An 18,158-nucleotide genomic window follows, 5' to 3' on the forward strand; every position below is an offset into this window, starting at 1 on the left:
GTGACAATGGAACTGAGTTCAAGAATTCTGTCATGAGAGCATTTTGTGAAGAAAATGGAATTTTGCATGAGTTTCCAGCAGCAAGAACCCCACAACAAAATGGAGTAGCGGAAAGGAAGAACATATCACTTATTGAAGCTGCCAGGACAATGCTTGAAGAATCTAAATTGCCAACATATTTCTGGGCTGAAGCTGTAAATACTGCATGCTACACTCAGAATATTTCTCTGATCAATCAAGCAAAATGCATGACTCCCTATCAATTGTTTAAGAACAAGAAGCCAACTATAAATTTTCTTCATATCTTTGGCTGCAAATGTTATATCTTGAGAAATCAAACTGATCAGAATGGGAAGTTTGATGCTAAAACAGATGAAGGAATTTTTGTTGGACATGCTGTTGGTAAAGCATATAGAGTCTACAATCTAAGAACCAACATTGTTGTGGAATCAATACATGTTGTGTTTGATGATAAAAAGATTGAAGGACTGCAAGATGGAGATTACCATGAGAGCCTCAAATTTGACAATGTGGAGATGGTTAGTGATGACAGTGATGACAGTGATGATGAAAGTGATCAAGAAACAGTATCAAAGGATAATGTAGAAAAATCTACTACCAATGAAGCACAAAATTCAACATCTGTCGAGTTGCAAAATGCTTCATCCATCGGGAGACAATATGTGTTATCCGTCGGTAGACAACCAGCTTCATCGGTCGAAACTCAAAATTTACCATCCGTCGGGCTATCAAAAGAAGCTGGAAATCAGAATAGATCACCTATAGAAAGTTCCCCTTTCTCAAATCAAAGATCCACAAACTCAGGGGGAGTTTCTAATAATCAAAACTCAATCACACATCAAGACAATAATGAGGCCTCTTCATCTCGAGCTAATCTACCTCAACAAAGGAAATGGACAAAGGATCACCCCTTTGAGCTCATCATTGGTGATGTTTCTTCTAGAGTTCAAACCAGGAGAGCAACTCAAGAAAAATGTCTATACAGCAGCCTTTTTTTGCAAGGAAGAACCAAATAAAGTAGAAGAAGCTTTGTTGGATCTTGATTGGATTTTAGCTATGCAGAAGGAGCTAAACCAATTTGAGAGGAATAATGTATGGAAGCTGGTGCACAAGCCTAAAGGAAAGAATCCAATAGACACCAAATGGGTATTTAGAAACAAGATGGATGAAAATGGAATAGTAGTCAGGAACAAAGCTAGATTGGTTGCTAAGGGCTATTATCAACAAGAAGGAAGAGATTTTGATGAAACATTTGCTCCTGTTGCAAGGCTTGAAGCCATCAGAATCTTCTTAGCCTATGCAGCCCATGCCAATTTCAAGGTCTATCAAATGGATGTCAAAAGTGCCTTTCTAAATGGAGATTTGGAGGAGGAAGTATATGTCAGTCAACCTCTCGGTTTTGAAGATCCAAATTTTCCAGAACATGTCTATTATCTTTTGAAAGCACTTTATGGACTAAAGTAAGCATCTAGAGCCTGGTATGACACTTTATCAAAGTTCCTTTTGGAAAATTACTTCACAAGAGGTACTGTAGATAAAACTTTATTATTTAGAAATGTTAATGGCTCTAGCATACTTGTTCAAATTTATGTAGATGATATTATTTTTGGCTCTACAGATGAGAAACTTTGCAAAAAGTTTGCCAAACTGATGTAAAATAAGTATGAAATGAGTATGGTGGGAGAACTAACTTACTTTCTTGGTTTGCAAGTTAAGCAAGTTAGTGATGGAATATTCATTAGTCAAACTAAATACATTTTTGATCTTTTAAAGAAGTTTGTTCTAATGGATTGCACATCTGCAAAAACTCCCATGGCTACTGCAACTAAGCTTGAATTAAACACTACTGAAAATTTTGTGGATATTTCAAGTTATAGGGGCATGGTTGGCTCACTTCTGTACTTAACAGCTAATAGGCCAGATATAATGTTTGCTACATGTTTGTGTGCTAGATTTCAGGCTGACCCTAGAGAATCTCACTAAGTAGCTATTAAGAGAATTTTCAGATATCTCAAGGGAACACCAAAACTTGGCGTTTGGTACCCTAGAGATTCTGGTTTTGATCTAACTGGTTACTCAGATGCAGACTATGCAGGTTGTAGAATTGATAGAAAAAGTACTACATGAACCTGTCAATTTCTAGGAAACAAGCTTGTGTCCTGGTTCAGTAAAAAGCAAAATTCAGTTTCTACTTCTACAGCTGAAGCTGAATATATTGCTGCTGGCAGTTGCTGTGCACAAATTTTGTGGATGAAAAATCAATTGCTAGACTATGGTTTGCAAGTTGAAAGGATTCCTATTTTCTGTGATACCACAAGTGCAATTGCCATCACTTGAAATCCAGTACAAAATTCAAGGAAAGAGCACATAGACATCAAGTACCACTTCATAAGGGAACATGTAATGAATGGTACTGTGGAACTACATTTTGTTCCAAGTGAGAAGCAGCTTGCAGATATTTTTACCAAGCCACTGGATGAATCCACCTTTTCAAGGTTGGTAACTGAGTTAGGTATTCTCAATTATTCTAAATCTTTATAAGATAATTTGCAAGTTGTAATGCAACCAAAAATTTAATTAATTTTTCAGTCTTGGATGAAATTTTGGCTAAGTCAAAAGTTACATCTCGACTGATGATCGTTATCCATCGAGTTTGATCATCCGTCAGAATACTATTTGCTAATAAAAATCAATTATTTTTCTGGAATACTTTATGAATCGACGGATAACAATTTATCCTCATCCGTCGAATTGTCTTAATCTTAGCCGTTGATTTCCTGAACATTATCCATCGAGTATATCTACAGTTTGTAAGCATAACACGACGGATAACGGGTGGAATTTTTAAAGTTTATTTTTTAAACGGCTATTTTAGGCAATTTTTATTGGTTACTTTATTTTACTTTATTATTTTTGACAGTTATTTTTGAGATAGTATAAAAGGTAAATTCATTTCCATTACTTTTCTTTTATCATTCTCAAATCATCTGCTTCAATTTCTTTCTCTTTTAAAGCACTTACTCTCTCTCTGCAAGCTCTTATTCTCTAACAATGGCGTCTGCTGTCAAGATTATGTCTCAAACTGGGTTCATTTATGAGAAAAACAACTTCACGACCTTAGTAAACAAGGGGATTCAGCAATCTGGTGACTACCACAAAATGATGGATTTTGTGAAGGACTGCAAGCTTAGCTATGCCATGCTGGAATCACCCACCATCTTTTGTGAAGTTGTTGAAGAAATGTGGACCACGGCTACATACAACTCAACAGATAAGACCATCACACTCACCATTAAAGGTAAGGAATTTTGTATTAATAGTGATGTTATTAAAGCATGTTTCAAGATTCCTGATAATACTGTGACCTCGCCACACACAGACACTGATATAGTCAATATGCTTAATTCCATGAACTATGCTCTTTCTACTTCTAAGTTGAGTGACATTAGGAGATTGGGTCTTAGGAAGGAATGGAGTTTCATGTGTGATATAGTGACCAAGGTCTTTTCTGGTAAAATCTGTAATTTTGATTCTGTTAATATTTCCATGCTTAACATGCTCTACATACTAGTTACAGATAAGTACCTTAATTTTAGTGACCTTCTTATGTTTGAGTTGGGCTTTAAATTAGGAGAGTTAAACAAGAGGGGTAAAAGTGTTTATTATGCTAGATTTTTCATGATGTTAGCTAACCACCTCTCTGAGGAAATTATGCTTGAGAACCCAAACAACAAATTAGATTGTTGGGTTTAAGAGAGAAGGATTATTGCAGATTTGAACAGGGAAAATCATCACAGAGAAGTGCCACTTTTCTATTTTCCTATAATGGAAGCACCTCAGGTAAGTGAGGTAAGTTCATCCAGCCCTACTACTATTCCAACCTCACTAGTTTCTTTGAGTTCTAGTGTAGCTATGGCAACTGTGTCAATGACCCAACAGTTGCCTACCCAAGCTACCAAACCAACAAAAATTTCAAAAACCAAATCAAAGAAAGCCCCCTATGGTATCTCTCAAAAGATGTCAGTTGCAAAATCCACCAAAACCAAAGAGGGGAGTGTGAAGGTGGGCAAGGTAGGTGAGGGACAGGGTGAACATAAAAGAAACCCTAAGGATAAGGATGGAGAGTTGAGTGGTTCCCAGCCTAGCCACACTGCAGTTTACCAACAAACTGCAGTGCTTAAAAAGGATAAAAGCTCATTTCTAGTTGCATCATACCAAAAGGATGTAACTATTGAACAAAGCTCTCAACCAAGAGCACATGCCAAGAGGGTAAGGGACACAAGCTCACCCCAAACTTATCCTAGAAAGAAGAAATCCAAAACCCTTGGGGATGCACAGGGTACACATAATGTGCAAACTGAAGCTAAAGACACAACCACTGCACCTTCTCAAATTCAGCTTGATGTGGCTCCAATAAATGTTGAGTCACAGCCAAAATCTCTAGTAATAGAGGCACCTCACACACCAAATTCTCCCACAAACTCTATGGATGTGGATATGATCAACACATCAATTCCTGATTCCCCTTCTTTAACTTTGTTGGGGAAGCCAAACTCTAATGCAAGTGAGCATCATCTTTTAGATGATTTGTTGGCTCACTTGCCAATTCTTTCAGGAACTGTTGAATCATCTGTGCCTAAAATATCATCAATCAACACAGAGTCCACAATAGTTTCAATTCCAAATTCATTCATTTCTACTCTCTCGATGGATATGGCTCATCCGTCGAGTAGTGATTGTATCTCGATGGATAAGCTTAACAACAGTTATCCGTCGGATAGTTAAACCACTAACCCGATGGCTATTACTCATCCGTAGAGTGTCTCTGCACAATTTCAAACTTCATTTATTTCTAGTGCAGAAGAATTAGTGGTTGTATAGTCACTCTTAGGATTGAGGGCAGAGAGTGCTATGAGTGAGAGCCTGGGTTGCTCCCAGGAAAAAGGAGAGCAAAAGAGTGAAAATATGCAATCCATTTCTTCAGGATTGGCAAAAGAAAGTGAGAGGAGTCCCACCTTAGATGGTGAAGGTGAGGGTGTGAGGGTGGGGAGCCAGGGTGAGACCCTGATGCAATAAAAGAGAGAACAAGAGAGAAATGCAGGTACATGAGCTATAAGGATGAATATCATTGCTAGTGAGTTAATGAATGTCCAGGATGCAGACTGGGAGGGACTATCTCAGAAACCTCAAGCTGTTATAGATTCCACCTCCCTTGATGCTGAGGCATTTACTCATCCTGTTCCAGCTTATCAACTTCTAGCTGAACAGGGCAATGACAATGCAGAAAGGATGCTCAATTTAGTGCATACCACTTAGTCAATGCTAAGAGCTAAGGATGCCATCACAGCTTTGCCTTCTACAGCTGGTGATGTGGATTATGAGACTGGTGGTTCAACAGATTTCTTTGGTGATGAAGGTGGAGATAGTGAAGAAGAGGCATTGGATATAGGGGGAGAAGTAGGTTCCGGTTCAAGATCAGGAATGCCATCATGGGCATTTTCAAAGCACTGTGATGAGCACTACTTCAAGACAACCCTAATTCGACTAATCAATCAGAAAAATTATGCACTTCAAACCACTACAAATGCCAACACCAAGAAGCTCCTTCAAGCACATCTTGCTTCACTACAACTTTAACAGATTCAAGGCTTCCAACATGCTAGAGATGTTAATACCATCAAGGGTGATATTGATGAGATGAAGAAGGCCATTTCAGACAAAATGGATTCTAAGCTTCCAGAAGATACAATGCTTGACATCAAGAGGCAACTAAGGAAAAATTATGATCTTGCAACAAAGATAGATGCTTTAGATACAAGAATGTCAGCTATGGATGCATCTCTAACAGCCATTCATCTTCATCAAGCCTAACAGACATATTTACTTCAGAAACTGGTGGCTGCTCAAACCTCCTCCTCTACTCTACTTGATGATAACAAAAAGGGGGAGAAAGGACCAAGTGAGGGGGAGAAGCTTCAAATTCAAATCAGTAAAGTAATTATGCCGGCAATTACCTTCACCAAGCCACCAGTAACAAATAGTATAGATCTGATCAATGCAGCAGGAGCCAATTTAAGAGACGCTGAAAAGGAGCAGTTGAAGCCAATCAACTGGGAGAATATTGATGAGGATATACAAAGGAAGTTTGGGCTAGTAAAGGAGCCAGTAAAATCAGCCATTCATCACTCTGAAGTCAAACAGATCTCTGTGAATGAAATTAGCATGAACTATCTGGAAAGAGGACAACCATCCTGTATCAAATCTCCAAAGGCTGAAATTATTCTGAAGCCAAGGGTAAACTATCCAAAATCATCATTAAAGAACCCTTTGGATACAGTGTATGAGACACCTAAACCTGATGAGAAGAAGCTTCTGTTGAGGTCAATTGTCTTCTACAAGGATCCAGCTGATTCAGCTTAAAAGAGAAGAATTGCTAAAGTTTTCAGGAATGGGAAATAAATTTGTGTGGTGGCTGGACACCCTCAATTTGCTCAAGCAAAGAGAGAAGAAAAGGCAAGATTGAAGCAGGAAAATAATCTACCTGAAAGTTAGAGTCAAATATGCTTGACAAATATCCCCGTTTATTTAGCAAGATCAGATTCTGAGGACAGAATCTTTTTAAGGGGGGGAAAGATATAACGACTCGTGTATTTTTATATTATTTAAATGCGTAATTATGGAATTATTAAATAAATAATATATGTGTATAGCTTCTTTGAGCTATGGGTTGTTTTATTTTTATCTGTGTAAGTGATTATGGTGTACAATATTGTTCGTGTAATTAATTATTAAGTATACTGAATCGTTTTCGCTTTTAAAAGTGGATTTAATACAAGTTTATTTTTGTAAATATGTGGATTGCCTCTAAAATTATTTCTATGACTTTATAATTTTAATAATTATTTTTAGGACTTTATAAAATTGAGAAATCAATATTTTATCAATTATTTAACCTTGTATGATTTTCTGATTTCATTTATCTGTAAAATCTGTATTTAATTCCCGAATTCTTCAAAAAATTATGAAACTCATATTTATTTAAGTTTTGAATATTCCGAGAATTTTAAAATTAATTCGGGAATTTTCAGGATTAATTTTACCCGCGCGTCGATTCATTTAATTGAGAAAAGTGGGTATAAATTGCATTTCAGAAATTGTTTTAAAATTTTGAAATTTATGTTTTTATTTACTTCGGGATATCTTTAATATTTTAAGACAATTTTCGTGATTTTTTGAAATTGTTTAAAGTGCAGCCCGGTTCCTTAATTGTAAAATGCAGATATGCGGTGCACTTCAAAATTGTTTTACAAATTATGAAATTTATATTTTATTAGTATTTAATTATTCTGGGAATTTTACAATTAGTTTGGTGTCCTTTCGGGTTTATTTACTCGTGTGTTTATATCGTTAAATAGTAAACTGTAGACCCGGGCAGGGTAATACGTGTCGAATTTTTTTATGTGTAGCTGATATTTTGCAAAATCTCGGCCATTTTCAGAAACGTGGCAGTCTCTTGTTTGTGTTGGTATTGCTGCTGCGTGCTGTGTAAACAGAAGAAAAAGAAGAAGAGGGGGCATCTGTTCCTCCCTCACTCACGATTTCGTCCCTCTCCTTTCTCCCTGTTCCCCCTTGTCCCTCTTCCCTGTTTTATCGCATTTCTGCTGCCCCTGCCCGCTGTTATTCCGGATTTCGGCCGCCGCTGTGTTATTCCGGTGAACCGCCGTGGTAACTGTTTGTTTTGATTCTATTCTTGTTGGATGCCTGTACTCATATATATACGTTTATATGTATATTTAGCGGGTGATCTTTACGCTTCTAGTATTCCTTGGAAACCGCCGCCCCTCACCAGAAACAGCGAGGGTGGTGGTGCATGGCCGAGACTCGCTGTTTGGTCCTGTTATCTGTGTTGGGTTCTTCGACTATTTGCTTACTGATTTCAATTTCTATTATTCTCTGCAGAAATTATATGAATAAAATTTATGATAATATTCGGTGCGGGAAAAAAATTATATATCGGTAGGATTCGCTTTGGAAACCCGAAATAGATGGGTACTCGCGAATTTTACCGCTGTCGGCGATGAGCCTCGGTTAGCCGACGGTGGATGGTGATGACGTTGTTCTGAGTCCTACAAATTAATAAATAAATACGAGTATGAGTATAAGATGTAATAATGATAATTAGTTGGTTAAATCGGTGTTTGGGATTTGTGAGACGGATTTCGGTTGTATTGGTAGAATGAATTGTTGGATTGTTTGTTGTTATAATTTGACGTCGAGTTGTTCGACGGGTAGGCCGATAAGCAGAGGAGGTGCTGCCCGAATTTTTGAAAGTTAAATTCGAAAATTCGAGACATACCCTATAATTATCGGAACATCGAACGAGTATACATAAGTATGTGCATATATTCTGTGCGGAACGTGATTGTATGATGCGGTGAATGTTCTGATAAAATTCAATAACCCTAATTTCGTAAAATGACGAGTATATGTATTTTCTGTAAACGAACTGTTATGTGTGTTATTGTATTATAGTAGTACATATAAGTACGAGTCGGGATTGTTATCGTTGGGTAGAATTGGTATCGAGGATATGTCAAGCATACTTAGACGTCTAACGTTGAAGGACTCCAGAAGTGAAGTCGAACTAAGATAACCTAGTGATCAGTTGACAAGCGTGTCGAGGTTGCAAGCGAAGGACCTGAACGTTGAAGTCAGATCCAGGATAGTCTAAGAGTAAGGCGATAAAAACGAGTGTCCAAGTTAGTTCAAGGTCAATCAGAGATAATCGTAAAGCTCTGCAAGGCAAGTACCCCTGACCATTATTTTATGGTTTAGTATATATGAATGAAATGTTGTTTTATTTTTGAATAGGAACAAAAACGTTTTAAGTTACGTATCCCCTGTGTTTGAAAATGTTGTTAAATATATGTTTTGGGGAGAAATAACTTCTGAAAGTACCTATCTCTAAATGTGATTAAAAATGGAAAAGAGGTTTTGAATAGTGTGTTGTGACAGAATCGATTTTAACAAGAGATAGGTAAAAGTGATTTTGAAACTGGATAAAACGAATCAGATATTGGATAACGTTGTGTAAGTGGCTAATTCGGTTGCGCACATTACATAACCGATTAGTCCAGCATAGATAATCAGAGACCTAGCTAGTCTTTGCAGATCCGGTGATTTTGTGTGAAAGCCCGATCAGCTTTCCTAGACATTTTGTGTGATATCCCGGCCAACTATCCTAGATAATTTGTGTGGAGGCCTGATCAGCCGTCCCTAGATAACATCCAATACATATCTGATTGTGATTTTGTGATTCCAGTAATGGAACAAATGGCTTTGGGTCCCCATAACGGGATAAATGGTTTTATGGTTCCTATAATGGAGCGAAAGGTTTATAAATGAAAATAGCATGCTAAAAATTAAACTATGGTTTTTATGCACATCACACGACTGTTGATCTTATTTTACAGAGCATGCTAGTTTTGATATCCAGTTTATACCTATTTTACATGTCTCTGGCAAGTTATGAATTATGTTCCTATAACTGCTTTACTTTAAACTGTTTTACTTGTTATTCATATAGTGATACTGCTGAGCAAGCAATTGCTCAGCCTTGCAAAATATTTTATATGTATTGCAGATGCCTAGAAGGTTCTTGTGCAGTAGTCAGGGCAGAATTCCAGCTCCTTTCGTGTCAGGCTCCTCTGAGGTAGTTGTGTTCAGACCAGATGAGGTCTGTTGAGTTGCTGCGTTAAATTAGTGGTCAGGATTGTGTAAGGTGATTTGGGTTGTGTTAGTTGAGTAACCTAAGTCATACTTAAACCTGGAAAAGGTCTTGGTAAAGGGGTCGTAGTTATGTATTATTAATGAGTTGGACTGAATTATGATTGCTAGTATTGTTGTTGGTGACGTCAACTCCTGACCCCAGGGTTGAGGCCGTCACATGACATCAAGGAATTCTCTGATCTAAATCTCTACCTAGATGAACTAGAAGAAGTGAGAGGGATTGATGCATACAGAAACCTACCTGTAAGGTTACTTTTCAAGTACAAGGGAGGAAAGGAGATTCAATGGCCACTTCACAGGATCCTTCAAGAAAGCCAAGCTGTACTGATTAAGGTTTATTCATCTTTCAAGAAGAACTTTGGGTTCAATGTAACTGCAAGAAGATTGGTTCTAAAGAAGATTGAAGAACTGAGGAGTTTTAGAGCTAAATATGCACTCCCAAAAACTCTAATTATCCCTTCCACAGGGAGAAGAGTGCATATAAGGCCCTACTGGCTGATGGAGTTCATGGATGACAAGGGAGTGAGAAGATTTTTCAGATTAGAAAACCAATTGAGCATCTCTAGCAATGAGACTCTCTTGGAGATGCAAGAAAAGCTAAATCTCTCAGAATCTGATAAACTGGAATTCCATAGACAGCTCCAAAATCAGATAGAAGAAAACAACAGAAAGCCTGGAAAGAGATCCAGACCTTCAAGGAACTAGATAAATCTGCTCAGGCTAGAGGAGCACCTTGAAAATGACTGTGAGCTAAACTTTGTACATTTTATTATTTGAAGCACTTTACAGTATTATCTACTTTCTTTCAAAGTTGTATTTTTAGGGTGTTTTGTTATCATCAAGTTTTTCTTAATTTATGGCTACAATTCCAGTAGACATAAATTGGGGGAGATTGTTGTGTATATGTTGTGAACTTGATGATTTCATTAACAAAACCCCTTGGTAGATTTTACTTAGTGAAAAATGTAGCACTCGATGGATAAGGATTATAGTCCCGATGGATGACTCAATATAGTCCCGACGGATGATGATTTATTATCCATCGAGTGAGTAGCTTATGTAACAATAAGTTTATAGCACATTTCTGCATACACCTTTGTATAGATTCTGTAGTAGCATATAAGTCATGATTGACTTTAACTAGATACGCAAAATAGGTTGATTAATTGTAAATAGATGATGTCTTGTAATTCTGCATAAATAAAATGAAGTCAAGTGCCAAATAGCTACCAACGGATGATTAACAAAGCTATCGACGGATGATCAATATAGCTGTCGACGGATGATCAACAAAGCTGTCGACGGATGATCAACAAAGCCATCGACGGATGATCATGTAATCAACAGATAATCAATTCAAACATCCATTGACAGTGACAACACAGTCACATACGTCGAGTGTATGCAAATGGAATGTGGTAGCCTATTCAACTGGGTTTTTGAGAACAAAGAAGCATTGCCATTTCCATGCTATTATGAAGATATTCAAAGATGTTGGAATAGAGTAATGAAGTATTAGACTTGATGATTTTTATTTTATTATCTTGTCTTATTGCTTTGTAATCTTGGTGATATATAAACCAAGAAGCATCAAATAGAATAACTAACTAAGATACAAGGAGAGAAATATTTGTAAGCTACATTCTTAGTATTTCTCTGCATTCTTAGTTGTTCAATATTTGTAAGCAGCTGTGAGCTTTTTGCTACACAGAGTTCTCTCGATATAAATTATATATCTCTGGTGGATACATTCAAATCCACCCAGAAAGTTTTTAAAGACTTGTGTTTTTAATTACTTATGTTTTGATTCATTCGAAGTTACTATTCGGCACTCTGCAAATCAATTGACACTGATATATATATATATATATATATATATATATATTTAAGTTCGAACAATTTTATTTAAGAAAAAGTTTCAAGAATTCCATTCAACCCCCCTTCTGTAATTCTTGTTGAATTGTTAAGGGAATAACATTAAGTCTAAAGCTTCTGATGCAAAGAAACCTCCAAGGCCTAAGGAAAAAGGTATTGTGATCAAAGAAAAGTCAAATTCTGAAACTTTATAATTCAAGACTAGATCACAGACTAAGAGTGATCCCAAAGACAAAGGGAAAGGAAAAGTTGATGAACCAACCAAGCCACTGGACTTGAAAACTTCTCAAGATCTGATGAAACCAGTGTGCAAAATGGTTCAAGTAACTGATAATAATCTTGTTGAAGATGAAACTGTTCAAATTCTGAAAAGAAGAAAGATAATTGAAGAATCTAAAACAACCTTTGACACTGCTTAAGTTGTAGTTCAGAATAAAGGACAGCAAGGTACAGAAGAAACAACAAATTCTGATCAAGCTATCAAGACATCAACTACTGACAATGCTCAAGTTGATTTGAAGAAAATGACAATTGCTGATAAGAAAAAGATGTTATGGAAGAAAGCTACTCCGGTTGAACCAAAATCCAATCTCATGATTAATCAACTCGCTACATTTGGGTTGAGAGCCAAGCAACCTAGAGATAGAGCTGGATTAGGTTCTGACGAAGAGAAGATTCAAACAGGATTAGAGGTTACTCTAAGAGATCCTTTCATGTTGAAAGACAAACCATATGAACAAATTAAACAAAGGCACCTTGACAAGGTGTTGTCTGCTCAAATTGTGATAGATGCTTATGACAAAGAGAATCTAAAAGAGAAATTGATCTTATTTCTCAATGATGGAAGGACTTATAGACTAGCTGATACTGATGTACTAAAGAAGTCTGTCACAGAGCTTCAACATATTCACTATCTTCTGGAAGTAAAATCTGATAAATGATTTTGTTAAGAATCATTATAGATTCAGATTGATTCAGTGATGTTGGTAAAGCTGGATGTTTTGTAAGTTGTAATTAATAGTCTTATTAAACTCTTATTGCATTTAAACTTAAATGTTTTTGACATCATCAAATATATTAACTTGTACATTCTTGCATAATTTTCAAGTTGGGGGAGATTGTTGGATATATTTGAGATGTCATGTCTAATATGTTTCATGTTTAGTTTTCAGATCTTAACAAACAGGAAATATTAGTTTTTACTGGAATCAGGACTTACGGGAAGTCAGAACTTAAGGATATCAGGATTTAGATTATCAGAAGATAATATCAGAAGATGGATATCAGAACTTAAGTACTGGAGGACTAACAGTTAAGGAAGGAAGCTGATTTACAGGAAAGAAGATCGAGACTAATACAGAGGAAGATATGCATGGAAAGAGTTAGAGGACTAGAAGAATTGTATAAGATATCCGATTGATATATTTCAGGAGACAGAATTATATTCCATATCAATTAGAAGTTATCTTGTAACTGTGTGTCTATATAAACACAGACATAGGTTTACACTATATGTGTTATGATCATCGAGAAGATCATACATTGTAACCTAGCAGCTCTCGTGATATTTGTTCATCACTGAGAGAGGACAGTTTTATTGTAACAGAGTTTATTATATCGAATACATCTGTTTTCTGTTACTTGTGTTCTAAATCAATTTGATTGTATTCTACACTGTATTCAACCCCCTTCTACAGTGTTTTGTGACCTAACAGGCTACCTTCCCTCTGATCCATGGATTTAAACCTTGCTGAAATCTCTTACCTTTCTTTCTATCCGTATCCACATACGACGGTACAAACCTTAAAAATTCTTCAAACTTACTTTCGTAATCAACTACCGACATATTTCCTTGATTTAGCTCTAAGAACTTCAATTCCATTTGATCTTAAACAAACTGAGGAAAATAATTCTCTATAAATAAATCCCTGAATCTCCCCCAAGTAATAACATCTGTACCTTCCAATGTCTTCACGGTTTCCCACCAGTAGGTGGCTTCATTCTTCAAATAATAACTTGCAAACTCAACTTTCTGTTCCTCTTTCACTTTAACCAAAGCAAATGACTTATCTATTTCCTTTAACCAAACACTCGCTTCAATTGGATCTAAAGAACCCTTGAATTTTGGTGGATTCACCGCCTGAAATGTCTTAAAAGTTACCTGGGGGTTGATTTGTCTTTGTTGCTGTTGAGTCAGGTGAACTGTTTGTTGAGCCAAGATCTCAAGAATATGAGCTACTGTTGGGTCTATGGGATCTGGGTTTGCATTCTGGTTGTTGTTGTCTTGGTTATTGTTGTTGGTTTCTTCATTCTGGTTGGTAGTACGAGTATTTCTTCTGGGAGGCATTTTCTGTAAAGAATCAAACAACTTATTTAGCCTTTAAATCAAATCCTTTTTATGAAAAGTTTTTGTAAAACAGAAATATCTCTTTTTGAAAACATTTATAACAGTTGAACTAAGTAAATTACATGCTTCTTTACAGAATGTAAACAGTTAAGGGAGTAGGGTACATGGTATCACAAGAGTTATAACTGGTGCAATAAATAAAGTAAGATAAAGCAGGTGCAGTAATGTAAATGACAATGCTGGAAAAGAAAAGGTACTGATATATAGATCAAAGTTTTGGTAGTACAAGCGTGAAAAATGCTTCAAAAGCAAAAGGGGTACAATAGGCCTATATACTACTTAGCAGATCTAGTTTATAAATACAAACCAAAAGTCTGCTGATACACACTACACACTAATGTACATAATAAAAACAACCACAACAACTCTGACTCAACATTTCTATCTCTGCATCTCTGTGTCTAGCTCATGGAAAATCTGGACCTCCAATCTCCTCAAGCTCCTCTAAAACCCACTTAGCCCACTCCACAAGAAAGTCAGTGGTAATATCCTCATGAGTAGCCTCAGCTATCTTCACAGCAGCTGCTCTCTGAAATACCTAAATCCTCTCTGTGAGTCGCCTCTCACCACTCCCGATATCCCTGGTACGCATAATATGCAATACCTCCTGGATCTGCCCCTGTAGATGTTGTTACTCCATAACGCAAGCCTCAAACTGATGGTACAGAATAGGGTATGAAGAAAATTAAAAAGGTACACCCATAATTGAATGCCCAGTAAAATCCAAACCAGCAGGTGGGGGTCCTCGGATAGATGGCCTCATACCAGGAGGTGGAATAGCCCACAATGGTACAACCTCTATCACAACAGGAGGTAGTATAGCCAACACCGATGGAAGAACAGGATGTGGATCAGATGACGGTCCTTCGACTGAAGGCTCAAAATGATCAGCTGGTACTATAATAAAGGAATCTGCCATCGCTGCTATCTGAAAATTATATCGTAAGATAAGAATCTCGAACCATAACGCGAATCGTACTAACATCTATTTTACAGTCCCACTCAACCTCTCGACGTTCTATCTTTCTATTCTTTACTTCTAATCCTAACCCTCTAACCATTCCCGATAAGCTAGGCTTGTAGCAGTGACTTATAACCTGTAGCTCTGATACCAAACCCGTGACGCCCTCCAAATTCGGGTTAGAAGTTTGGGGTCCACAATACACACACCATATATATAAACCTGCTTATAATAATAATATAGATAATAATAATATACAGTGACCTTACTTACCAACATCCACGGATCGCAATAGGTTAAAGTATGTACACAAGCCACACACACACACTTATATTTAAAACTCCCAAATCCTAACTATTCATACTTACAACTGGATATTAAACATTCTTACAAACTTTTTAAACTTATACTATCATAAAAGTCTTTAGCTAGTTTATCCCGCTCAACCTGGAATCCTAGCTCGCACACTTGATTGGGGATCCTCGCTACAAACAGGTTCCTTCTTAACTAGAAAAGAACATAAACAGAATCGCACAAATGAGATAACTAGCTCAGCAAGTCACATTGACAATACTGAGATTAAACAATGATCAAATGAAATGATTTAAGGTATCAAGTTTATGGATAAGTAATGATTTAGAATAGGATATTAAGTTTTCATTTTAAAAACCAAGGTTAGGCTGCTGATCAGTCACGCACTAACCCCGAGCAAGGCACACAGCTCTGGTCTAATTATTAGATCCAAGGCACACATTGGCTTAACACGACTACCAATCTGGTCCATATTTTATAAAACCATCCAATTCCATAACAATAAAAGAATAAACAATGTAAAGTAATAAACAAAATCATAAACAACATCGGGTTTCAAGCATACTATGGTTTATAATCTTTATAAAGGAATAACATGGTAAATATAAAGATTGGCTATCAGCCGGTAGAAGGATTGGATAACAAAAGAAGCAAAGTCTTGTAGTTATAAGGATTAGTATTTCAATGCATAAGATATGAAGGTTTAACACGACCACCAATCAGGTCCATATTTTATAAAACCATCCAATTCCATAACAATAAAAGAATAAACAATGTAAAGTAATAAACAAAATCATAAACAACATCGGGTTTCAAGCATACTATGGTTTACAATCTTTACAAAGGAATAACATGGTAAATATAAAGATTGGCTATCAACCGGTATAAGGATTGGATAACAAAAGAAGCAAAGTCCTGTAGTTATAAAGATTAGTATTTCAATGCATAAGATATGAAGGTTTGATTGTTAAACAATTTCGGTTCAGTGATTGGTATTTAGTTTGGATGTATTTGTGGAGTAATATCGTACATCTGTGATTCGTATGTAGGTATTCAACAATCAATGGTTTAGAAAGAATAAGGCTTACGGCTCAAAGATCAATAATTGGAATCAAGGTCTAGGGTTCAGTGCTTCAAAGCACTTTCAATATAAAACAGAACTATCAATTATTCGCAATATATCTTGAGAAGGTTCAGAACACTTGCCTTGTCTTTACTCGCTAACACTTCACTGGCTTTCAATCACTATCTCTTATTCACCAATTATCTGCTTCCCTTTCCTATGCCTCACTTCTTTTGTTCAGATATCACAAGTATCTATCAATACTTATCTCACTTGATTCCATTCGGTATAAACTTCTATCTACCCTCCGTTTTACCCAAATCCGATTTACGGATTGAAAGTTACGATTAAAACAGTCAAACGATACACCTATATATATATAACACATCAATCAATTCACATATAGCACATAACACATAAGATATTCGATGAAAATACTTTTTCAAAGAGGATTTGCTGTTAAAATGATTTTTTTGGATATTTAATACGAATTTTGTAATGACCGTAAAATTTTAATATAATGATTATTTGTTTATGTGCTATTTATGTGAAAGTAGAGAATAAATATATATAATTATATATTTACTCTAGTCAGATGTATTTCAAAGGAATTGTGATAAAGTGAATTGTGGATTTATTGATGCTATAATAGCATTATAAAATTTAAAGATGGAAATTTAAATGTGAAAGTAAAATGTGAAAGTGGAAATTGAAAAGTGGAAAAGTGGGAATTATGGAAATATGAGAAATTATAAAATATATGATATTTATATGCTAAAGTGTGGTTTAAGTTATTATTAGTATGTTTAAAATTTATTTATGTGATTATTAGAGTGCTTGGAAATTTATTTATGAAATTTTAAGTGAATATTGAAAAATAAAGTGTGAATACATGTTTATTTAAATTTCTGAAAAATAGTTGGAAAATAATAAAAAATTTATTATTGTTCTACAATCATTATTTTGGTATTAAAAACTTTATAATAATGTGAAAGTGAGTATTTTGGGCTATTTCCTATTTTTAATTCGAATTAAGAAATGTTTTTGCATTTTTCGTAGTCAAACTTGTAAAATTCATACAAAAATAACCGTGCATCAGAAAAATATCTTAAAAATATGCACGCGAAGCTAATTTCGTGCTCTAAATGTTAAAGATATAAAATTTATAATTTTCAGAACTTTGAGGACAGTTTGTATTTTATTAAAGAAACGTTTTTGCATTCTTTTATAAAAAAAAACTATTAAAACAAAAACTTTTATATGTGAAATTACCAAAATACCCTCGTTTTATTAAATAAAACATCAGCCTCCCTCTTTCTTTCCTCATTTTACCCGAGACATCATCCTCCCCCATCTCTTCCTCTCGGTTTTCTTTTCCCCCGGCCAAAAACCACACACACAAGCACACAACTTTTTCTTCTTCCTTTGTTTCTAAGTAAGGATCTAATCTTTTCTCTTCTTTTACATTAAACTTGTACTTTTCATGCTGGTATCCGTGTGTATGTATAGGTGTGTGTATATTTGAGTTTGGTGTTTGTCGAGGGAGAAACTAGAGTTTCATGTGATCTCACTTGAGTTTATTGAGTAATAGAGTGTTAGTGTTAGTTAATTCGAATTGCATGTCATGGATTATAGATGCATGTTAGAAATTGGTGTCTTATATGTGTTGTATACATGCGGGTGTATGTATATGTGAAGAATGTGTATGTATATGGTGTTTCTTGGTGAAA

Source organism: Apium graveolens, chromosome 10, assembly GCF_009905375.1.
Source record: "Apium graveolens cultivar Ventura chromosome 10, ASM990537v1, whole genome shotgun sequence".
NCBI lineage: Eukaryota > Viridiplantae > Streptophyta > Magnoliopsida > Apiales > Apiaceae > Apium > Apium graveolens.